Raw genomic sequence first — 26,705 nt, 5'->3', positions numbered from 1 at the left:
ATTTGTTCTGGTGTACTAGTAGCTGTAGTAGTTGCAACCCCAGGCCCATCAGAATATGAATTCAGTGGATGGCAGGCTGAGTTACCCTTCTGTAGTGCACCTTTCTCCTGTTGGGGGATAGGGAAGGCAATCTCCCCCCTTTCATCCTAGTAGTGCCACTCCAGCACCAATACATTAAGAGTTAACTAAGATCTGTATTGAACACCTCCACAGACAAAGAGTTAAATTATCAACAGAGCTGAGATTATCTCCTAAAAACCTGCCACATTTTCAGGGGCTGCCTGTGAAACTCGTGTTGATGTTTCCGTTGTTGCTGTGTTGGTGTTACCACTGCCGACGGGGTTAGTGATGCTGCGATTGATGTCGATGCTGCGATGGGGTTAGTGATCCTGCGATTGATGTCGATGCTGCAGTGGGATTAGTGATGCTGCAATCGATGTCGTTGCTGTGATGGGGTTAGCGATGCAGCAATCGATGTCGATGGGCGACAATGCTACATTGGGGTTGGTGCTGCAGGCTCCTTGTAACACAGTGGCCTTTAACCTGTGGGGAAATTAACTGGTCAGAAGAGGTTACCCTAGGCCATCTGTCTTCAAATCTTATCTACTGCTACTACTACACCTACCACTACAACTACGGCTATTACCGCCCTTCTGAAAAGTGAGTTAGAACATTTTTGGTTTGTCCACCTTGACTTGGCAAAGATTTGTGTCATTTGCAGCCCAATCCCCAAAGCCCTGAAGCATAGTAAGACAAGGATGGCAGTACTTTCACTTTGCATCCTTTCTAAATCACTCTTAGCCAAGTTGAGATGTACAGAGTATTACAGTTGCTCCCCTACTTATGAAATTATAATTGAGAATTCCTCACCCCATCCTTGGGTGGGAAAAGGAGGCAGAGCTGTTGATAATGATAATGCCTAATGATGAGAGCTAATGATAATGCCTAATGATGATAATTAGGATTAGTGGCAGTGCCAGGCTCAGTAGGCTAAGTAGATCTTTCCACCACTAGAGTATACAGTGCCAGTTAACTTAATCTAGGTACTCATATTACTTGATCATTGACAACAGCGACAATGATGATGATGCTGATGATGATAGGATAGGATGCTGCAGTGCCAGGAATCAATCCCTGGCACTATGAGACCATGAGCTTTGTAAGAATAATACCACAAGACCTAATAAAATCTCAAGTGAAGGGTGGTGGAGTGACTACTGTTGATTGGTAATAAGATTGTTGAATGTGTGCTTTGAGAAAGGTATGGTGCCAATTGACTGGGCAAGTGCTTGTGTGGTCCCGTTGTATAAAGGCAAGGGTGATAAGTATGAATGTACTAGCTTTAGGGGTATAAGTCTGTTGAGTGTTGTAGGTAAGGTGTATGGTATAGTGTTAATTATGAGAGTTAGAGAGGGTACAGAGGGAGTGATTGGTGATGAGCAGTGTGGCTTTAGGAGAGGGAGGGGATGCGTTGATGAGGTGTTTGCTGTGAGACAAGTGTGTGAAAAGTATTTAGCGAAAGGTAAGGATGTGTTTTGGGCATTTATGGATTTAGAGAAAGCGTATGATAGAATTGATAGGGAGGCTTTGTGGACTGTTTTAAGATTGTATGGACTTGATGGTAGGTTACTAAAAGGGGTGAAAAGTTTTTATGTAAATAGTAGAGCGTGTGTAAGAGTGGGAAATGCTGTGAGTGATTGGTTTCCTGTGAGAGTGGGGCTGCGACAGGGATGTGTGATGTCGCCTTGGTTGTTTAATATTTACATGGATGGTGTTGTAAGGGAGGTGAATGCAAGAGTTTTAGGTGGGGGTCTGAGTCTGGTGAATGTTGATGGTGGAGAGTGGAATCTGAAACAGCTGCTGTTTGCAGATGATACTGCACTGGTGGTTGATTCAGAGGAGAGATTGAGACAGTTGGTAGAGGAGTTTGGAAGGGTGTGTGAAAGGAGGAAATTGAAAGTAAATGGGAATAAAAGTAAAGTGATGAAGTGTACGAGGTTGGTAGATGGTAGGGGGATGAATATAGTTTTGAATGGCGAGTTGCTTGAGGAGGTAGAGTGTTTTAAATATCTAGGGTCACATGTTTCTGTGGATGGAAGAATAGATGCAGAAGTGAAATTTAGAATAAATGAAGTAGGAAAGGTGCTGGGAGGAATGAAAAAAGTGTTTAGATGTCGTTTGCTTAGAATGGATGTAAAGAGAAGGCTGTATGAGGGTGTTGTGGTACCGACTGCATTGTATGGGGCTGAAACATGGAATATGGGTGTAGCAGAGAGGAAAAGTTTGAACGTAATGGAGATGAGGTGTCTGTGGAGTATGTGTGGAGTGACGCGTATGGATCGAGTGCGGAATGATGAAGTGCGAAGGAGAACTGGAGTTGTTCGGGAGATGGCTGGTAGAGTTGAGCAGAGGGTGTTGCGATGGTTTGGGCATATGGAGAGAATGGATAATGAGCGATTGGTGAAAAAGATAACTAGATCTGATGTGAGAGGTGTAAGGCTGAGAGGAAGACCACAAATAGGATGGATGGACAGTGTGAAGAGAGCGCTAGATGCAAGAGGGACGTCTGTTGAGCAAGGAAGAGTGGCTGTGCGTGACAGAAATGGGTGGAGAGAAATTGTGAATGAATAAGTGATGACGCAGCCCTGAGGGGATATTCTCCCCCATTTGGTCTGATCAGCTATTTCAGGTCAGGTACGGGTAAGGGAATGAGTCTGTTATGATGTGGCAGGGGTAAAGCAGCTCTGCTGTCGGGCCCTGCTGCGGATGTCACTGATTGCATTGCGCAGTTGACCCTTGTGCAGTGTGGTGTGGTGAGGATCTGTCCGTTCTCCCCTTTGGGGCTAAGATACGAATGAACATCTTTTAATGGATGAGTAAATGGGGAGTGTGTCGTCCTGTCTCGGCTACCTCCCTTTCCTTGGGGGAAGCAACCTAGGTATATAGATGGATAGATAGATAGTGTATCAGTGCCTGTGTGTATCAGTGCCTATTAGTGCCTGCGTGTATTAGTGTGCATGCATGCGCTGATCAGTGCTTGTATCAGTGTTTGCGTGAATGAATGTATGCACGCTCTTTCAGCCTCTTCCATTTTGGACTGAAAGAATCGTTCTATTTCCTCCACTTCCAAACCCCGCATCCTCTCACGTTTACCTCATTCAGTTGCATGCACTCACCTCTGCATCATGTTCTCTGTCTCTGCCTCCTTCTCTCTGTCTCAGTCTCTCTCTCGGTCTTTCTACCCTTCTCCTTACCTGATTTCCTCTCCTCAGTTTTCCCTTTCCTTGTAACTGATCCACTCTCTCTCTCTCTAAATCTTCCTCTGCCTGTGCCTCTGTCTCTCTGTTAGTCTCTGCTTCCGTCTGTCTCTTTCTTTGTCTGTCTCGGCAGTTCCACTTAAGGTGAAGAGTTTTGAGATGTCATAAGTTGAATAAAATCTCCTGGTAGTTGCAATAATTAAATCTAGTAGACATCGTATTGAAGGGGTTCATTATAGTGTGGATACCGACAAGCAATTTTATTCATTTAGGAAACAGACTTTCCTAATTGAAAGGGTGAGCTTTAGTCTTCACTTCCCCCTCATTACTGTTAGGTCATCGGATTGAAGGTTAGATGTCATAAGGTTTTGGCCCATATTATATGTGACTTGAGATTTCCTAACACGTTTTTTCATAGCGAATTATTTTGTATATTACACCTTGGTGTCATTCTGAAGGTTACTGATGGAAATTGTGTTTATATCAAAACAATAAATGCAACATACTAAAGAATCTTTAAGGTTTAATACACATAAATCCCCCCCCCACCCCACCAAAAAAAAAAAAAAATGGCATGCCGCTTGCCACTGCGTCGGGAGTGTTTATAAAGATATTATTAACTGACTTTAGTGAGTGGTTTGTTAGAACTGGTATGTATGTATATGCACTTGAATGTCCACACGTACTTGCTGCTTCTATCTATCTGTCTATCTATCTATCCATCATGCTGTCTATTATGATTTGTAATTATAATATGGAGTCCTGACATATACACGCTACGTCTCCAATCCTGACTGAAAGAATTAGAGGGTGTTAGTGTGGGTAGCACACACGTCTACATGTGTATTCTATTCACACGTGCACACACACATGCTACTCTACATATTCTGTTCACACACATGGTACTCTGTATGTGTATTCTGTTAACACATACAAACACATACGCACACACACACTACCCTATGTCTGTCCTGGCCTGAATGTAAGTGTAGTCTATTCATAAACCCACACACATAAACAACTACTCTGTGTGTCCTGGCCTTTGTGTGTATGCATGTGGATATCAGCCAAGTACACACGTTTGCACACACACACACACACACACACACACACACACACACACACACACACACTACTGTCCTGGCCTTTGTGTGTGCATGTGGGCATTACTCAAGTACACACAGCTTCAAGCGCACACGAACACACACACACACACACACACACACACACACACACACACACACACACACACACACACACACACACACACACAAAACCACGTCCACCTCGTGCGATACTTGGCTTTGGAAGGACCGACCAACAAAAGACCGCAATGCATAAACCACTTTTACAATGCAGTAAATTTAGGCGTTTCGAGAGGGACCAAGACTTTTACGAGAGAGTGAAATAGGGAGAGAAAGACTGAAGCCAAGACGTAGGTCACAGAATCAGATGGGAGGAGGGGGTTGTGTTTATAACGTTTTCTGAATCTTATTTTAGGCCAGTCTTGCCTAACCTATCCATATTTGCTGGAACTGAACCTGGCCTAACCTCGAGTGACCTAATTCAACCTAAAATAACCCAAACTAATCTAACTTAACCTCACCTAACCCAGTCTAATTGTATTTAACCTCACTATCTCACGTAACCTCCCCATACCTAAACTAACTAATTCTGATGCAGCCTAACTGCATCTAACCCTGCCTAATCCTACCCAGTCTCACTTAACCATACCATACCCGACCTAACGAAACCCACTCAAGCCCCAAATGACCAAATCCAACCGAAACCTAACCCAGCCTAACCCAACCCAGTAGAACCCAACCCAAAATATATGAAAACCGAGCTATTCTAAAGCAGTCTAACCTAATCCGTCTATATCTAGTCGATCTGAACCCAACCCGACCAAAAATTATCTAATCAGACCAAACCCTGCCCAAAGTGACCTAACCTAACTTTCGGTCGCCCATAAAATCGCTATATTAGAAATTATGCTCTCTGAAAGTCTACGGGTGTAACAGTCCAAGTTTCGCCGGTTCTGTGTACAAGTAGAAGATGGTGTGTGTGTGTCTGTCTGTGTGTGTGTGTATCTGTGTGTGTGTGTCTGTCTGTCTGTCTGTCTGTGTGTGTGTCTGTGTGTCTGTCTGTGTGTGTTTACGGTGTGTGAGTTGTGTTCTGTAAAGAAAAATTTATACTCTGTCTGTCTGTCTGTCTCTCTCTCTCTCTCTCTCTCTCTATGTATCTTTACTCCAGTTCAGTTTAGAAGTGCATTCTCTCTCTCTCTCTCTCTCTCTCTCTCTATGTATCTTTACTCCAGTTCAGTTTAGAAGTGCATATGTAAGTCTGTGTCTGACCTTTTACCATATATGTCTGTCTGATTCGCAACGGCTACAATATATCATCTTGCCTGGTCATTATTTACAGCCTCGTATCTGCATCATAAACCGTGAAATATTTAATTGGCGAACCGTGGCAGGAGTACGAGAGAAAAAGAGGAGGGATAAGAGATAAAGAGCAGAGAGTAAAACCAAAAAAAAACAGAGTATGAGATAAAGAGAGCAAATGACTGAAACAAAACGCAGAATGGCATGAATGGGGCCAGAAAAAGTGAAAACAAGAAGAACGATAAAAAGAACACAGGATAACAGTAATATACGGCTTGGATAGGTAGCTCTGAGGTCTGATTAGGACTATGAGGAGTGCAAGCATAAGCAGACGAGACTACGTGGTTCAGAGGCTGATGAAGGCTATGAGAAGACCATGCATGATTTGAGAGAGTTGTCATCGTATAATCAGAGAGGACGTGTACGACTCCCAATATGGTGTGTGTCTATCTATCTATCTATTGCCAGACGCCTCAATCCCGTTTGGGGTGGCCACAAACAAATCGTCTCTAAGTCGCCCTGTCCCCCGCCATTTCACTGCCCTGCTCCCAACTCACACCCCCCCTCTCTCATATACCTCTCCACCCCATCACTCCATCTCATCCTCGGCCTCCCTCTCCCTCGTCCCCCCTCCACCTCACTCACATACACTCTCTTCGTCAGTCTTTCACCCTCCATCCTCTCCACATAGCCAAACCACCTCAGTGTGTTCCTCATAACGCTTCCTATCACATCCACATCAAGACCACAACGCTCCTTTATATCTTCATTCGTCAGCCTGTCTCTCCACGTGACTCCACAGGCTCCTCTTAAATAACTCATTTCCACTGCTCTCACTCTTGACTTGTGTCCTTCCAACAATGTCCAAGCTTCACTTCCGTGTAATCATCAGTAAAAAGCCTTGCACGAGGGTGGTCGGAATCTAAAAACATGCTCTTGACACATCACTAATAAGAGGAGTGTAATAGATAATAAACACCGTTGCACGAGAGACAGGTGGGAGGCTTTGAAAAACATACCATCAACAGATTACCAATAGGAGGTGTGTAATAGACACCCATGTAACAGACACGAGAGTACACCCTTGCCTGAGAGATGGGGATCTGTAAACACACCAGTTATACTACCAATTGGGAGAGTGTAATACACAGTAAACATGTTTACTTGAGAGGAGGCGGAAAGCTTTAGAAACATTCCAGTGATATATTAACATCCATATTAAAGAAAGCACTGAGATATCTATTAACGCTTGCCATAAAAGACTGAACCTGAGTCTGTTATATCGCAGCCACATACGATAAGACATAAAACAAGGCATATCCAATGACTTTCAGTACAGCAACGTCTCTTCAAGCTTATTCTTACTTCAGACGATTTTATTCAACTTGGACAACGTATCTGCTAATGAAACTTGGGCAGGATATCTGGTAAACAAGGCTGTATCTACTGCAGTTTTTCTAATTCCAGTATTTTCCACGACGCTCTTATACAATCGTCCACAGAGCGAAATAAACTGAAAACATTTGCTGTATTCCGGAAGAAGCAATCGTATCTATAAAAGGAACTGTTCTTAAGCAGTTCACCTTTAGTCACACGAAACACGAAACATACAAGCATATAAAGCTGCAGTAACACAGAGTACAAACAAAATATATAAAACAGACGAAAAACGGAGCAACAGTTACAGAAAACACATGGAACACGAAGCAAACACACACACACACACACACACACACACACACACACACACACACACACACACACACACACACACATGTATACATAAAATATTCACACATTCACTCACATGTGCACCAGGCAAGCATATATATAAAAAAAAATGTTAGTGTACACCATGCATGAGATAACATGTACGTGCAGAGATATTCGCAAAGTGGAATGACAATTTTTTATGCCTTATTCTGAGAGAAATCCACATTTATAATATTAGTTTTATGTAGCCATATAATGTGCAGTTATAGTAATCATTCCATTTTCCTTGCAGGGACAGTGTGTACCGTCCTCCTCTGTTTTCACCCATCGCAGGATCTTTGGTGAGTACAATGAATATTGAGAAAACTACTCCATTATATAGCACAGTACCTAGTAAGTAAGTAATTGATTTATAATAAGTTAATTCTGATAAATATGATGAGTATGCCATTAGTTCGTCCATACATACTTAGATATTTGGGTTTATATATCAACATAGGAACTAGATGAGAGTCGTGTTGTCCTGGTTATAACCCATAAAGTACATGTATAAGATATCGTTACAGTACGTCTTAATTCTGATCAGTGTGACAGATATGCCATTAATTCAGACATTATGTTAACCATTTGGAAGCTTCCGGTGTTGCTGTTTGCTGATGATACAGTATTGTTGAGTGAAGATGAATGAGAGTTGCAAGGTTTGGTGAATGAATTTGGGACAGTGTGTAGGAGGAGGAAGCTGAAAGTTAATGTAAACAAGCATAAAGTTACGGTGTTTGAGAGGAATGAAGTCACAGAGTGTGCAGTGAGGTTGGATGGTGAGGATATGGAGAATGTGAGTGCATTCAAGTACTTGGGTAGTGTGATGAGTAAGGATGGAACTTTGGGGGATGAAGTGCGTGAAAGGGTACAACAGGGAAGGAAGGTTGTTGGTTCACTGAAAGCAGTGATGAGAAATAGGGAGGTGAGTATGGAAGTTAAGAAGTCACTGCATGATAGTATTGTGATCCCTATCCTGACGTATGGAAGCGAGGCGTGAACCTTGCAAGAGGGGAACAAGTCAAGATTGAGAGCAGTGGAAATGAGTTACTCGAGAGGAGCATGTGGAGTGACATGGAGGGACAGGTTGACGAATGAAGAAGTGGAGGAACGTTGTGCGGTGGATGTGGTTGTGGTTGAGAAGATTAGGAGAAATACACTGAGGTGGTTTGGACATGTGGAGAGAATGGAGAATGATAGACTGACTAGGAGGGTGTATGTAGGTGAAGTGGAGGGAGGGAGAGGGAAGGGTAGACCGAGGATGAGGTGGAGGGAGGGAGTTGAGAGGTATATGAGGGAGGGGGGGGTGATTTGGGGGGAGGGTAGTCAAATGATGGGTGACAGAGCGACTTGGAGGCGTTTTGTCTCTTTGCGGGATTAGGGCGTCGGGCTATAGATAGATAGATAGATCTATCGGTGGATAAATCAATAATTATATGGTGTCACGGTAGGGTCAGGCTCCATATTACTTCACCCTTACCAGCTTACTTCGGCATTTGTCAGGTTAATATACATAATACATTCACTGTTATGTCCATCCATCTCTCTCATTCTCCTCATCTCACCCTGTTTACTCCCCTCTCATCATCATCATCATCATCATCATCATCATATTTCCCAGTTCTGTATTATATAACCATCTTTTTTTTTTTTTTTTTTCTTTTTTTTACTACATAAATGTAAGATGTGTTGTACTGCATGAATATAGGATATGGCTGTATGATAGGCCAGCCAGTTGCAAGTAATGGTGTGTGTGTGTGTGTGTGTGTGTGTGTGTGTGTGTGTGTAATTCACCGGGTCGGTCAGGATCACTTGATGGTCGTGATCGTCAGCTTTTACCCTCCCGGAAGGGAGCTGAGAGCTCATATAGTCCGATCTAAGGGCAAGGCTGTGACCACACACGCACACACCAGTCCCCTTGCTCAAGGGGGACAGTAACCATCCACTTCGTCAGTGAAACTTTTCGTAACGTGTGTGTGTGTGTGTGTGTGTGTGTGTGTGTGTGTGTGTGTGTAAACTTAACCCATTAGCTGTGGTGGCTTCTCTTCAGTTAACATAAAATCGCTTACTGTTTGCTGAAGTATATATACATATATATTTATTTTCCGGTCACAGCGTTCATCTAGCACGTCATATACTGTTCAGTTCTGCCGAGTTGCTCTTAGCTGAACGTATCGATGTAACGTTAGCCAAAACAAAATACCGTCATTGTAACTAATTCGCATCTTTCAGTTTCGATATCTAATCTCATTGTTCGTACATCACGATACTTTAGGCAGACAAGAAAATAATCTACCGAAATAGAAAACATAGTACTGCCGCAGAAGGAGAAGTAGGGGGAGGAGGGAGGATGGGGAGGGGAAGGGCAATGAGATTAAGTGAGGCGAGGGGAACTGAAGGAGGAGGAGGGGGAGGAGAGGGAATAGCAGATAGCATAGGGGGACTGGAGGGGGGAAGGAGGGAGTGGGGAAGGTGTTGGTGAGAGCAGGGAAGTGTGAGAAATATTGGACCCATTACGATTAGTGAACGCTTTCATTATTCAGTAGTGTCCATGATTCTGAATGTTACACCACCAATAGTTGAGTAATTATGGTAATGAGAGGGCAAGGGGGCGGCAGGAAGGGAGAGGGGAGGCATGGTGGGCGAGGGACACGTAGCAAGCGCACTCCTTCATATGCAGTTACATACATACATACATAGATTTGCATACGTTGTCCCACCCGTACATGACACATTTGTTTGTCTCTCTCTCTCTCTCTCTCTCTCTCTCTCTCTCTCTCTCTCTCTCTCACACACACACACACATACGCACGCAAGCACGCACGCACGCACGCGCGCACACACACACACACACACACACACACACACACACACACACACACAGAGGAAATTTTCACGCTGCCTAGGGTAGGAAAGGAGGGGCAGGGGAGAGAAGAGAGGGAGAGGGAGGGAGAATTAAGCAGGAGGGAGGGAAGAAGGAGGGGTAGGGGAGAGAGGAGAGAGAAAGGGAGTGGGAGAATTAAGGTGGAAGGAGGGAAAGGGGAGAGAAGAGAGGGAAAGAGGTTGGGAGTTAAGGTGGAGGCAGGAGAGGAGAAGCACAGTAGAAGAGTAACGAGTGAAAAGGAAAGCAAACAGCTATATACGTATTGGTCTTTTCGAGGCTGTTTGTTATAAGATAGAACATAGCTAGCGTAACTACTCTATGCGTCAACGAAAAGGATAGGAAAGCGAAGTAATAGGTGGACAAGAAAAGATATTGGAGACATCAGTTAAATGAGATAAGAAGAGAAGAGGGAAGGGGAGAGGAGAGGACAAGAAAGAAGAAGCGAGGTAAGAGAAGAAGAAAGAGTAGTGGAGAGGAGAGGGGAAGAGTTGGCCCCTTCAGCTCGATGACCTGTGAATCTTTGTAATATTTGTTCGTATCAGTGGACGAATTTAGTAATCTTAGGGGAGACTTTTGTAACTGAAGAGGTAGAAATAGCCTCCAGTAACCTCTTTAAACTAAATCATCTGGCAGGAGCAAGCATATAATTGAAGAGACGCAGTTTTATTTAAAGGGTCTGAGAGAGAGAGGGGAGAGAGAGAGAGAGAGATTGTTGGAACATTGTACTGAAAGACAAAAATATACACAAAAGAGTGTTGAGGTAGAGGAAAACGTCAACGAAGACAAACGAGAGAGATCAGAGCAAGTGAGAGAAATGAGAGAGAGAAGAGAGACATAAAGAGAAGGACCAGGAAACCTGCAGTGTCGGAGCCAGGCAGGAGGAGAAGGAAAAGGAGGAGGAGGAGGAAGAGGAGGGGGAGGGGGAGGAGGAAGAGGAGAAGGATGGGAAGAAGGAGGAGGAGGAGGAAGAGGAGGGGGAAGGGGAGGAGGAAGAGGAGAAGGATGGGAAGAAGGAGGAGGAGGAAGAGGAGGGGGAAGGGGAGGAGGAAGAGGAGAAGGATGGGAAGAAGAAGGAGGAGGAGGAGGAGGAAAGTTGGTTAAAGAAAAAGCGAGAAAACTCTCAAGAAGATGGAGGAGGAGGAGGAAATGGAGAAAATAGAGAAAATAGAAACGAGAGGAGGAGGAGAGGAGGAGGAATAAGAGGAGAAATGAGGGTTTAGGATGAAGAGGAGGTGGGTAGAGGAAGGGAGGATGAAAATGCAGAATGAAAAGAAAACGAAATATAAGAAGAAAAAAGGAGGAATGCGAGAGAGATTCAGTTCATCAGAGTGTCGGTAGACACACTGTGTAGGCACGACCCCGACGCATCCAGAAGCCTTAACATGTAATCCTTCGTAACATCCAAACTCGGATGTATTGATATTTTTAAGTATCCAACCTTAAAATTTATTCTTGTCGATACCTAACATATCTCCTAAAGTAGCTAAAACAACGCTAATACGCCATACGCTAAAACACACAGGACAAAAATCCCTATTTCTCCACATTCTTCATGCTGCTGCATTTTGTTTTTTCTGCAGCGAATCCGACAGGTCTATAAGTGGTGGACCTGGGGGATCCTTTTTTGTTTCATCTTCAAGGAGAGTTCGAATTTCTGCTATTGGAGAGCTGTGAGCGATTTTGCTCTGAAATACAGGTTGAAATTTTCAGTTGATATGACATCAGCTATTGCATGGCTGCAGTAGTTCCGCCGGAGGTCTATGAAAATAGTCTTATCTTGTTCTTTGTTAGTGCGCTTTAGGTCAAAGATGACTAAACAGATCACCTTTTTCTTTCACATGTCGGTTTTACTTTTTGCAAGGTCGGAAGCACAGCAGATATTTTCCGAGACAGATCAGAGGTAATAGGTCGGGAATAGGTAATCTTTGACAGTGTTTATTCGATTTTGATCAGACTTGGTACAAAGGTAAAAGGTGACAAAAGGTGAAATGCTTAAGTGTTGTGAACAATCGGTCAAAATTTAAGGTCACAAGACAGATAAAATTTTCGACCCTTTAGCTGAGAATATGTTAGATTCTCACGATGGAAGTGGCTAGGACATGTGTATAGGAGACAGGGAATAGTACGAGGTACACCAGGGTGGGTGGCACTTGGTAGGAGAGGTAGAGGAAGGCCAAAAGAGACGTGGGTGAGGACAATGAGACGGGAAGCTGGAGATGAGTGTTGGGGAGATCTTGAGGAGTTAGCACAAGATAGGATGTGGTGGTGTGAGTTCATCGAGGCCCTATGCATCCCCGAGGGTGCCACAGGAAATGATTGATTGATTGATTGATTAGCTGAGAAAGCTGACATCCAATTTGGATAATACTTGGTGAAGGATTTAGAAGCATCCATAGATTAAGTTAATCAGTATTGAGAACAACAGGACAATGGTGAAGGTCACAAGGCAGTGTCAGCACACTTTTAATAAAACTGAACTAAACCCTGGTGGAGGGGGTCATGATCAGTCAAAGATCAAGGTTACAGAGCTCTGTCAAAAGTTCGGGCATAGTCCAGTATCAAGACGTAGAAAATTTCTTGTTACAGTCTCCAGAAAATTTTATTCAGCTCAAGAGAGGCTTTTCGAACGGGAACGGGTTAGTCAGAGCCATCGTTAATCGCTTCACTAGAACGATGCTCGTAAGTTGAAAAACTGATTTTAAAAAATGGAGTTTTCTTACACAGATTTTTACAAATCAGTAAAACAAATACGAAAAACATTTCATAAAATGTATGAAGATGTCGGGATGGCATTGCGCCAAAAAACACCGGAACATTGATATTATGGATCCAGTTTCATGAGATAAATGTCAAGAGTCATGCAGGCCTTTTTCCTTGCGTTCGGGTATAGCCAGATTGTTTCAAGTCCAGTTCGGTTAACTCAGCTCAGGTCCAGTATAAACAATTCAGTTCCCATCAGGACACATTTGGCCCTTCACATGTAGGTTACTTGTATTCAGGCCATAATGTCAGTCAGCGTCCGTTCGTATCAGTTCAGGTTCCGTCATGCCTTTCAAATCCATTCCGGCTCAGGCAGTCAGTTCCAAGTCATCCAAGTGAATGCAGGTCCGATCGGGTCACTTCGGTCCCAGTTAGGTCAAACTAGATCTGTTCAGCTATTTTGTTCCGGAACGTCCAGATAGTCCCGTCAGTACAATGACTCCTTCGTATTTACTGTATTTCTAACGACCGCCATATAGTTACATCTTAGAAAGGTCCACAACAAAGAAATGGACTTGAAACAATACCTCCACTGAGATCATGTTAGTGATTTCCCAACTTTGTGGTTTCCAGTAGTCCAAAAAACTGTTAGCACGTTGGGTGCTCTCCATTTCACTAAATGAATGCCTGGTGATCCAGTGGGTTAAGAAGTTCCAACTAGATGCTATCCATGCAGGCTTCCATTCAGTGGGTGGTTCGGGGTTTGCGTTATGCCAGTTAGGAGAAACCGGACTTGTCACTCACCTTTTACATCCAAACTATGTAGCTAAGCCCCATGTCTCTACGCTTGTGATGGGACAATGAATACCTGGATGTTGGATAGAATGGATACTTTACTTTCATCATTATCATAATCATCATCACCATTACTATTATTATTATTATTATTATTACAGTGAACTTGTTGGGAGGGGGTACAAAAACAAAAAGTGAGCAGGACGGGGTGGGACCGTGTTGGTTGGTGGGGCAGATGTTCTTTGTACATGTGCAAAGTCGTTGTTTGTGGTGGCCATTCCCCCGTCCCACTCCACTCACCCACACCCTTCTCATTCCACGTCTCTCCACTCTATATCCTCCTTTCTTACTCTCCAGTTAGTCACCCATACCCACCCCTGTCCCCTTTCAGTGATCCACATCCTCCCTTGTCTCCCTCCAGGCACCAATACCCTCCCCTGTCACCCTCCAGACACCCACACCCACCCTTGTCTCTCTCCAGTCATCACCCCCCCCCGTCACCCCCTAGTCATCCTCCTGTCACCTTCCCCTGTCATCCTCCATTCAGTCGCCCACCCCCTCCTCTGTCACCTGTGCAATCCTTTGTTCCCCTCAATTATCCGCACCTTCCTGTTTCATGCTTCCTCCTCCAGTCACCTACATGTTCTTCCCTCACTCATATCTCAGACAGACATCACCTTAACCTCTAGACACTCACACCATCCTCCTTCCTTCTCCAGACACTCCCATAATCCTCCTTCCTTCTCCAGACACTCCCATAATCCTCCTTCCTCCTCCAGACACTCCCATAATCCTCCTTCCTTCTCCAGACACTCCCATAATCCTCCTTCCTCCTCCAGACACTCCCATAATCCTCCTTCCTCCTCCAGACACTCCTGTAATCCTCCTTCCTCCTCCAGACACTCCCATAATCCTCCTGCCTCCTCCAGACACCCACTCAATCCTCTTTGCTCCTCCAGACACTCCCACAATCCTCCTTCCTCCTTCAGACACTCCCACAATCCTCCTTCCTCCTCAAGACACTCCCACAATCCTCCTCCATCTTCATGATACTCCGTCAATCCTCCTTCCTCCTCCAGACTCTCCCACAATCCTCCTTCATTTTCATGACACTCCCACAATCCCCCTCCATCTTCATGATACTCCCTCAATCCTTCTTCCTCCTCCAGTCACGAACAACCTCCTCACGTTCACCATTATTCACTCTCTCTCCTGTCCCCCACCAGTCGCCCATACTTTCCTCACCTTCTCCTCTGATCATCCAAACACTTTTCCTCCTCCCTCTACCACCCATACATTTCCTCCTCCCTCTCCAGTCACCCACATACTCTCCCCGTCCCTTTCCATTTACCTACACCCTTCATCCTCAATCACCAATACTTTCCCCCCTTCCATTTATAGGTGGGAAATACGATGCTGAGACTTTAAATGACTTGATGACGTGGATAAAATAGTTATAGGATTCTTACAAGGAAGAGCAGGTAGCATAATGATAGGAGGTTGATAATTGTAACTCAGTGGTTATGAAGGTAAATAAGAGTTCGAAGTTATCTATAAGCAGGACGAGGTAATGTTTGGATAAGTGAATGGAGAGATATACGTAGTTCATTTGTTTTCGCCTGTGAAGGACCCCCCCTTTTTTTATTTGCTTAGTTTAATCAGTTGCATTTTTACTGGTTTTGAATTTTGCCATATCGATTACTTATCTAAAGATACACTTCAGGCACTTGTGGTTGAGTCGGGCCAGTGACGTTTGTCATCAGGTGGGTCTGAAATCCGCTTGTGTATCAGCTATAGACGCCATGATAAAATTGCGGGGTTTTCTGTCTTGGTGGTGGGTGGCGGTGTTTATAGTCCTGCCCCCGGTTCACTTTAGCACACAACCCGTCCCCCAACCTGTGGGTGGCCCACTTTTGGTCGGGCAAAAGAAGTGGGACGACGATGATAAAAGATGGTATGCTAAAATCAAGTCCTGGGTAAGAAAATACGGGGAATATATTCAGTGTGTTTTGATCGTGATCGCCGGTGTGGGTGTGGGCGTGGGTATCGCCTTTTGGGAAGAGAAGGTCGGGGCTCTGACGCATGAGCATCTCGCCGACATCAAGAAGTTGTACCCAGCGCCCTCACCCTGGTGCCTGGACAGCTGGGGCCGACGGGTGCCTTTCCTCCGTCAAGTGTTTCCCGATTCCCATAGGAGCGCCGAGGATATGTGTGGATCACCCCCCGTCATCTACCACACCATGCCACTCTACTCCATCCACCTCCACGCTCGCTATAGGACCTGCCTGGAAGAGTACTCTACCCACCAGATGCAGCGCAGGCAGGCGCTCGTCGACATCATGAGATTTTATATCATTTACTCAATCGTTTGCTTTGCTCTTGTCTTCGTTGTTATCTTAACTTGTTCACGGTATTCTAACCAGAAAAGGTCTTGACTTAGCTCCTGTTTGCATGGAAAGTGTTGAGATAGCCTTCCAGCGTCACTCAGACTTATTGGCTTTATTCTCCAACCGAACATCAGTTGTTTTATTGTTCTCTCTTTTTTTTTCTTTCGTATCGTTCGTTGTATTGTTCATGAAGACTCCAACATGCTTGCATTCGTCAGCCCTAGTCACCTAATGGTAGCTCTCCACGCTGCTCGATCTCTGGCAGCCTCCCTATTTAGTCTCTTAACCCTGACGTTACACCTTACGACCTCGTTCCAGGTTTTTTTCGTGCCTTCCTGGACGACTATGGGGCCCACCAGCTGGAGCGTAGGCAGGTGCTCGCCAATTTCCGCAGGTGTTATTTACCGTACTTTAACCCACCATAGTCCGTAATATTGTACTGTCTTTTCTCAGTGTCACTGTACTTTAACTCCAGGAGATCTTGACTTTTCTCGTTTTTGCATGGCAAAAAAAATGCTGGGCAAACAAAAAACAGCGTCACCCAAATGTGCAGGCTTTATTTTCTGGCCAACCATGAACTCTCATTGCTTTCATTGTTATCTATATAATTTGGACTGTATATCAACTCTAGAAGGAGATAAACCCGCGTCCAGCTGTTATGAAACGCAGATATAATATTGTTTGGCGTTAACAATACTGGGATCACTGTCTCCAGTGTGCATCTGTTTCAGTGATGTAGTGATTGTTTTCCACCTTATCTTAACCTTTGGAGGACCCTTGTTTGCGTAAGGCACAGCTGGGATAATCTTGCGTTACCAAAACGTGTAGGCTTTACTTCTCCACTTCGTCCTCCCCTGTTTTATTGCCCTCATGATTTGTTTCAGTTTTCCTTTAGAGGGACATGAATTCACTCTTATTTGCATAAAAGGAATTAAAATCGTCTGAAGTCAGCACGACTTGACAGGATTTAGTTTCTGTTTCTCTCTCAACCATGCTTGTTTCTTCGCCCATGAAAAACAAAAAATAATACTGGAATAAAATCACTGGCGTCAGCAGCTCTACACATGGACCGTTCTCTCCATCCTTTAAGCGCCTGGGCCACGATAACCGTTATTTCTTCATTGTATATTAATCCTAGATGGACATGAGAAGTGGGAGGTGCTGACCAGTACGTATTATACTGTAGGCATTATTTCTTGTGTTTAAGCTCATAATTACATAAGTATCCTTTATCATTTCACAGCGAAGGGTTTCTCTGAGAGCATTAAAATAGCCTGCCGTTAGCCAGAATAACAAGCAAAGTTCTTATTTCTTGACCAGATGTTAAATGATACAGATATAAACGTTTTTTGCTGATAGAAATATTTCTTTGTTGAGTAAAATGGTTTGACGTTCGCCAGATAAAATGCAGAGTTTGTTTTCGCAGCGAAGGGGCGAGAAGAGGTAATGCCACTCGTAAGCCGAAATAGATTTACCTGTTGTCAGCAAAGATAAAGTATTCAGTAATTTTCGTATTCTGGAAGAGCTAAGGGACTGGAAGCCACTCATTATCAGGAATGAAATCGTCCAGCGCCAGCCAGGATAAAGCAGCCAATAAAGCTTGTACTGTATCCTGAATGGGTTGAAGGACTGAGTACCGCTCTTATCTTGGAATGTAATTGTGTGTCATCAGCAAGTAAACAATGCGCAGTTACTTCCGAACTGTGAAAGTCTCTCTCTCTCTCTCTCTCTCTCTCTCTCTCTCTCTCTCTCTCTCTCTCTCACACACACACACACACACAACTTCATAGGGATACGCTTATCCTGCAAAGAACTGTCAATATCAGAAGTGTAAGCCCAGCGGTATTATAATATTGATATCAGATGTACGCAGTAGAACAACACATATTTCTTTATTAGCAGAGGAAAACCGACACATGGTTATCCTGTCGATCATCATCATCATTATCATCATCATCATCATCTAACCCCTATAAAGGAAGTGCGGAAGATAGTGTCATCATCATCACTATCACCATCACTATTTCCACCTTCAGTCATCATCGTCATTATTAAAACTTCCCTCATCCCTGTTGGAAGTTTTCTTATTTTTGTCGGTATTTGTACTGTTCATTCCACTGAGAAAGTAAATGGCCATTACTGTGAGACTCTTTAGCCTAAAGCCTTCACACTTTGTTAGGTTAATCGTCCAGCTGGCGACTTGTTCTTGTCAAATATGATGGGAATCCATCAACCGAATCATATTATTCAGAATGTAAAAAACTGATTCCAGACATTATACAGTGTAAGAAATCCCGTTAGCTAGCAAGCTGAAATTTTACTGCAATATAGCCTTAAGACGGCCGCTTTGCGGGAAAGAATATGATTTGACTTCAAGGCCCCTTTCTATTGGCTGTGAGAAGTCTTACCTTAACAAACTTGTCCTTGGACTATTGTACGGTGATCTAATTATTATTATTATTATCATCATTATTATTATTATTTTTGTCAGCCTTCATTCTGTCCCCATTATTTTACTAGATGTTAGTTGGTTCCAGACCAGGGAAAAGCATTAAAACAGAAGCACATATTTGGATGTCCAACGTAAACGAATCCTATCTCACTATCTCATTCCACCCTTCATTAACTACATCAGGTAAAGGGCATTGTGTTGATGTTACTCTTGCAGTTACCACACAAATAGTTACGTTTGGCCTTCATTAACCCCGCCACCACTAGGGCCCACGCATGAATATAATCGTCTGTAGCTTGTTTTCACCTGACAAAGATTCCTAACCTCTTTCAACCCAGTTTATGGCCAGGTGTAATCAGATTGGAGGTTAGATTTGTCTATACACTTTTTACTCTAACTTGGCCAAAAACTGTTATCTCTTCATAATGAATGCTGAGTTATAACAATAGATTAACAGTATAATATGCTGCTAGTCACGAGGCAGTTCTACTGAAAGGACGTAGAGCCACTGTATTGTCTTAGTCTCCCACTGAACTATGTGAAGTAAGCAGCAAAAGAACAAAAATATGGGCCAATTACGTGTATAAGAAGTGTAACCAGATTCTTGCCCCGTTACAACTGTAAAGCTCATCGAATTTCAGGCAACTATGACTTGCTGTGGTAGTCAAGTTGTGAGAGTGACCCAATATTGGTAGATGGAAAGAAACCAACTATACTGGTGACCTGGGAAAAATGTTAAGTACGTCATCGCAGTGAAGGGATTGACCAAGTAAATACTATCCCATTCTCATACCTAAGGATAAACGTTTGCTTATTCACAACTACTCCCACTTAAGCACACGCAAGCCAAACCACCTGCACGCAACCAAACAAAAACCTGCACATTGGGACGCACAAAAACACAAGGTCTGTGAAAACACACACACACACACACACACACACACACACACACACACACACACACACACACACACACACACACACACACACACACACACACACACACACACACACACACACACACACACACACACACACACACACACACACACACACACACACACACACACACACACACACACACACACACACACACACACACACACACACACACACACACACACACACACACACACACACACACACACACACACACACACACACACACACACACACACACACACACACACACACACACACACACACACACACACACACACACACACACACACACACACACACACACACACACACACACACACACACACACACACACACACACACACACACACACACACACACACACACACACACACACACACACACACACACACACACACACACACACACACACACACACACACACACACACACACACACACACACACACACACACACACACACACACACACACACACACACACACACACACACACACACACACACACACACACACACACACACACACACACACACACACACACACACACACACACACACACACACACACACACACACACACACACACACACACACACACACACACACTTCATAAATGAAAACCGTAAGTAAGGGGAGTCCCGGGCGTGCAAATATAAGTTTTCTTTTCAAGGCGTCAAATCCACCCCACCCTCAGACGGTCAGGGCTGGTGTGTGTGTGTGTATGTGTGTGTGTGTGTGTGTGTGTGTGTGAGAGAGAGAGAGAGAGAGAGAGCGTAGGTGTAAGGTCACGAAACAATCCAGACCTCTTATCAGGAAGCAATAGTCGTAATGAAAGCCAACAGTGGTAATAAACAACAGCAGTTGTGTCTGGAGTGGCCAATTCTGATAACGCCAGGTCGATGGGAGTAAAACATCGTCGTCATCAGCGCCATTATTATCGTTATCGTCATCGTCGTTATCACTCTCACATTTGCATCACTATCGTTATTGTCGTCGCGTTATTCTTTTTTATTATAAATGGGGTGGTCTGAAGAAAGGGAAATAGTCTCTAGAGAGCCCAGCCAAAAGTACCACATCAGCATACACTCACCATTTAGGCCTTCAAACATAACGTCATGTCCAGTCAAATTAAGCACTAAGTGTCATTTGATTCGTAATAAACTCTAATGAACTCATAATAAAGACTATAAAGGAAGGAGAATGGCCAAGAACGAGATGGAGGACCAAGATTAAGGAGTTTATGAGGGTAGTAGGAATTTGAGGTGTGACTGAAACTGTAGTTGTCCACATGTGGTCCACTATAGGACTGCACCTTTTTCCTAATGTGAGAGTGTTAGCGAAAATGAGACCATCCACATGCTGGCGAACAGCGGAAGGAATTGGGAAGGCGTGTGTGTATGGAATGGGATGCTGTGCTCTGGCGTATAAAGAAAAGCGAATATTACAAGCACCTACTTTAAAAATCCGCCAAATTAGGGGTTCCGAACCCTGGAGGCAGGGCGCACCTTCATCACGAGTTGCACAGGGTGCCACCACGCCACCGTGTCCTCACTGAGTAGGGAAATACATACTTGTATGTCTTGTAAGTAGGAGCAGTTCCATGTGGGGTGTTACGTTGTGATGAATAAGGTATGGGAGTAAGGAAGCGCTACTTGTAAATATACTGTGGGTGGTTTTATAGTGCATATTTGAGGTTCGTGTTTAAAGCATAATGTTTGGGATTCGGGTTTTTATTTGTGTATTTTTTACCCATGCTGTACCACAGCAGTGATTTATGGAGGTACTTTGCCAGCCTAAGCTAATATAATAATTTAGTCAGCTAGGCTACGCCAGGAGCATGTTGATTCTAACACCAGCGTACAGTAGTGATGCGTGAACAATGTCTGAGGGACGGCAACATAAAGTGAGGCCAGTTCAAATAAGTTGTTCCAGCCGTCTTTCTGGACTGATTTTGTCGGACATAATATTGATCTTGTGATCGCGATAAACCTCTGATTGTTCATGTCAACATTATAATAAATTATGAGAAAAAAAGTTTGAACTTCCTTATCAGTGCTGACTGCGTTTAAAACGCGGGATACTGTCTAACCCTATCATTTCCTCAGAGATATTGTCAAACTGACCGTCATTGATTAGGGGCTTGCATACATCTTCCCGCATTCAGTTTTAATAACATGGCTAGTACAGTGACAGCTGGACTTGAGATTGATGTGGACGTTACGTAGTGGGGAGGACAAAGGCATATCTTCTCGAGGCCTTTGGAGGCTTCCCAGGACAACCATCTTAATTCCTTTGTGCATTTACTACGTTTACCCTCTTTATGTTCGGAACAATTCAGGTAACCTGTTTTCTTTCAGCTTACGCCAGATGGTTTTATTTAGAAGAGTGCGTCATAGCAGCCCGAGCTTTAGTACTGCCACCATTAACCTTCTCATAGTCGAGACAAATAAGTGTTTTGTTCCAGCAGTCCCAGACGATTTTGCACGACATAGTCATAGGAGGCCAAGTTTTAATGTTTTCCTTTAATATATGTTATTTGTGCAGACTGAATCATTATCAGAGCGAGATACAGGATGTGTAAGAAAATATTAAACTCATCAGAACGATAAAACCTCATATTTCCGGCAGTTTTCTGCTTAAGAAGAACCTCTCTAATTGAAGAAATTGATGGCAGTCACCATGAACTTCACTACGATAGCCACTTTTGTTTTATTTTTAATGTCTTGGACGCTTTTATTCCATCACAGAAAGAACATCAATCATTGGGAGGATCAAGGAGTAACGGGCATGAAAATATCTCTTATATATTGGAATACAGGCCAAGGTGAAGTACTGTACTTCGAGGGAATTCGGGCAAATGGAGCGAAAGGAGAATGAGAAATTGACTATCAGTGTGTGAGAGAGGAGGGGTAATATGATGTGACATGAACCGTGAACAAAATGGAAGGACAAGGTTAGGGAGTATGATATTTATTAAGGAGGGTGGAGTGCTGCCAAGTGGATTAAATTAGGATTAATATATTGTCAGAGATAGTGTCAGGGAGGGTTTTCAGGATAATATGTACCAAGAATAAGGTGGGATATTTGATCACTGGTTGTCTGAGGGAGTGTGAAGTACGGCCAAATGGAACAAAAGGAGATTGATATATTGATTAAGGGAGTGTGTGTGACGGTGGGTTTCTGATGATGTATACGCCGTTAACGAGGTGGAAGGATAGATCGAAAAGTTTAGGCGTGGTAGTGGATTTTCGCTAAGTGGAGCAAATGGAACTGTGTATTGACTGAGAAAATGTGTGAGAATGGATTAAATAGAAAATGTTTATACAGAACAAGGTAGATATGATCACATGGTATAGATGTGGTGAAATACCTTCAGATGGAGCGTAAAAAGTGAGAAAGAGCTCTTGAGATGGTATATATATATATATATATATATATATATATATATATATATATATATATATATATATATATATATATAAAACGAAAGCTCAGAGGCTGTGTGAGGGAGGGTGAAGTGCTGCCTGATGGAGCGAAAAGGTACTGATATAATGACTAAGAAGGTTTGTGAGAGTGTGGGATGATAGTATCATAAACAGTGGTGGGATATGATTATATGGTTTTGGAGAGATGGTGAACTGCCGACAAACAGAGCGAATGGAAACTGATGCATTGACGAAGAAAGTCTGTAAGAACGGGTTAGTAAGGTACTATATACCAATTATAGATTAGAGAATATATGAAGGGGGGTAAAGGGCCAACAAAAGCACTGAAACGAGATTAATAGCTGAGAAAGTGTGTGAGAGAGTGGCTATGCGAAAATGATACATACTAAGCAAGAAAAAAAAAAGGATAGGATGAGATGAAAGATTTAAAGGGATAGTAATAGGATGCTGCCAAATGAGTTGAAAAAATTTATTATTGAGTAGAAAGATGTGTGAGTGGTTTGTTAAGATGGCATATACTGTGAACAAGATGGCAGAATGGATTGCCGTCAGACGGACCGAATGAAGGCTGAGAAAATTACTAGCTGAGTGTTTCGGAGTGAACGAGAGGGAAGCTGGAGCGTCATGGGAGGAAGGGTCGGGAATGAGTAGGTACAGAAAGGCCTTCAAATCTTTTATCCGGGCTCTTAATAACAAGGCATTAGATACTGGTAGACCGACAGGTAGATAAATAGAGATATATATAGATAGATTGATTGATAGCTAGGTAGATAGACATTTAGGGAGTTAGACAGACAGGCTGACAGATAGATGGGTAAATAGACCACATTCTGGGACTGGGCTCTGTATAGTCTGAAACGGTACAAAATATAGAATATACAAGTGCTCGTGGGCCCTTCGGGCCCCTCGCACTTGCTCCTTCGGAGGGCTGTCGCGCTGCTATAGTTTGAGTTATAGCTATGGGCAAAAAATTTTACGGAGATTCTATGCCGGCGCTGGGAGTTTTTTTTTTTTTTTTTTTTTTTTTTTTTTTTCAAAACGTGATCGTTCATTAAATATAGAAAAAGTTTTTCAATTGTGATGGGACCAAGTTTTTTCACATCAGCGAACTTTTTGCGATTTTTGTATCAGTTTTGGTGTGATTTGAATGTGTTGTTTTGGCTGCCCAACACACACACACACACACACACACACACACACACACACACACACACACACACACACACACACACACACACACACACACACACACACACGGCTAGTGCTGTAGTATATTAGATAGATGCTCTTTCTAGTTCCTCTCTCACCCACTTCACCCATACACAGACAGACAGACATTGTCGACAGACAGAATTATATAGGTAGACATAGTTAGATGGAGATAGATAAGCAGATTGATAGATAAATTAACAAATAAATATACAGATCGGCAAATAAGTCAAAGTCAAAATTCTCAGCAGTGTATGTGCAAGAGATGACAGCAGTGCTACAGGCTCAGTAAAGGAGGAGGCGAGTGAAGCTTGGCTTGAGCACACCGCCAAACTGTTGACGGCGGTTTTAGTAGCCTCACTTTTAGCCTAGTTCTCTCTTCTCTTTTTTCTCTCTTTTTTCCTGCTTTCCTTTCTGTTTTTCTCTCACTTTTTCTGCTTCCCTTTCTGTTTTTCTCTCATTTCCTGCTCTCCTTCCAGTTTTTCCACCCCTGTTTCTCGCTGTGTTAGTGTGTTGGAATCCCTCCCCCCCCCTCTTTCTCGCTGTGTTAGTGTGTTGGAATCCCCCCCTCTCTCTCTCTCTCTCTCTCTCTCTCTCTCTCTCTCTCTCTCTCTCTCTCAGGGGCCAGAATAGCTCACTGGTAGCGCGCTTGGTAGTGCTCGCGCCTCACGACCGTAGGGTTGGCAGTTCGAGCCCTCACTAGAGTAGCGTATTTGTGGTGAGAGATATAGCGGTCACTCCAAGGATCTTGTCTTGCCCTGCAGTTCTGTATGGTCCATTGGTCCTAGTTCGGGGGACTTTCTCTCTCTCTCTCATATATATATATATATATATATATATATATATATATATATATATATATAAACAAAGGAGTAACTGGTCCACATCACTGGCCATGCTGTTGATAGTTCTTCTACTTTTGTGTATTCTCTTTTCTTGTTGCCGGACGTAACCTCTCCCCATCCGTAGGCAGACAAAAGATCAGGATGATGGTGGTGAAATGGAAATGGCTCCCATGGATTTCCCATTACTGAACAAAAACATCTGAAGCGGAGTGTTATTTGTGTGTGTGTGTGTGTGTGTGTGTGTGCAGCCAGTACTTCATTTATTCAGTCAGTTAGCCTATCAGTCATTCAATCAGTAAGTCAATCAGACCGTTATTATGCCTGCCAGGCAGCCAGTTAGTTAACTAGTTAGTAATTTTATCAGTTAACAGGCCTCCCAGTCAGTCAGTCATTTATACAGGCCTTCCACTGGGTCAGTCAACGGGCCTCTCAGTCAGTCAGTCAACAAACCCCCCAGTCAATTAATCAGTCAGAAACTGTGACTCCACCCCCGAGTACTGCCCACCTTCCTCATTACCATCCTCTACGATAATTTGGTCCTAATACATGATTAAAAAACTCTGGCCTGCCTGTGCTTGCGTATGCCGGGTTATTGCGTAATGCGGCGTATTAACGAGGAGGTGAGCGGGCCATTCCATTAATAGCTGGTTAATACGCAGAGTGGACTAATGGGGCAGTGGAGTGTTATTATTGTTGTTGGTAATGGGCGGGGGGTCGGTGGTGCTTGAAGAGTTGATGATGGTGATGATTGGGGTGAGACTGTGATTGTGAGGAGAGGTTGATTATGTGTGGTTATAATTTGCTCTGTTAGCGTCATCGTCATCACCATCGTCGTCGTCGTCATTTATTATTATTATTATTATTATTATTAATTATCGTCGTCACTATTTTTCTTCTTCTTCTTCTTCTTCTGGTTATGAATATTATCATCATATCATCATCATCATCACATTATTATTATTATTATTATTATTATTATTATTATTATCATCATCTTCATCATCATCATCATCATCATCATCATCATCGTCACTTATTATCATCATCATCATCATCATCATCATCATCATCATCGTCACTTATTATTATCATCGTCATCATCATCATCATCATCATCATCATCATCGTCGTCGTCGTCGTAGTCGTCGTCACTGTTATTATTATTATCATGATTATTGTTATCATAATCATCACTATTATTATCATTATCACTATCGTCATTATCCTCGTCACTATTACTAACTTCATCGTTGTCACTTATTAGCATCATCATCATTACTATTATTGATCTCCTCCTATTACCATAGGTGGACACCTGTGTATCCGTCATTATTATTATTATTATTATTATTCCGTCACTTATCGTCCCCGACCTTCATCATATCTATTGAGGCCATATGGCACCATGACCCTGTTACACTGACCCAGTTTCAGTGATCTTGACCCACTTTTCAAGGTCACAGGTCTAAAAGTGTCTGAAAGTAATGAACTTTCATCTTCAGTCTCCCCCAAAACTATTATCGATACATGAAGATGAAAGGAAATCGTGTGATAAAATTACTTTACAAACATTTGTATGGAAAACATTTGAAGGTCATTAATGCACGACATTACGATATATGGTACACCCCACTTTTCAACCATTTTCAATT

General features: G+C 43.2%; 1 long non-coding RNA gene across 1 annotated transcript in view; it reads left to right on the top strand.

Moving 5' to 3' along the window:
• Positions 1-399: 399 nt before the first annotated feature.
• Positions 400-26,705, top strand: part of LOC145389644 (uncharacterized) — a 32,497-nt gene continuing 6,191 nt past the window's right edge. Inside the window, exons 1-2 of the long non-coding RNA XR_013895493.1 lie at positions 400-660; positions 7,647-7,695. This is a non-coding gene — a long non-coding RNA (uncharacterized LOC145389644). The remainder of the gene's footprint in view (positions 661-7,646; positions 7,696-26,705) is intronic.

This window comes from Coenobita brevimanus, unplaced genomic scaffold (assembly GCF_032717465.1).
Source record: "Coenobita brevimanus isolate Jiangsu-jjx unplaced genomic scaffold, ASM3271746v2 jjx.HiC_scaffold_1729, whole genome shotgun sequence".
NCBI classification, from domain to species: domain Eukaryota; kingdom Metazoa; phylum Arthropoda; class Malacostraca; order Decapoda; family Coenobitidae; genus Coenobita; species Coenobita brevimanus.
The sequence above is the reverse complement of the archived record's forward strand: the minus strand, read 5'-3'. Positions and strand labels throughout refer to the sequence as shown.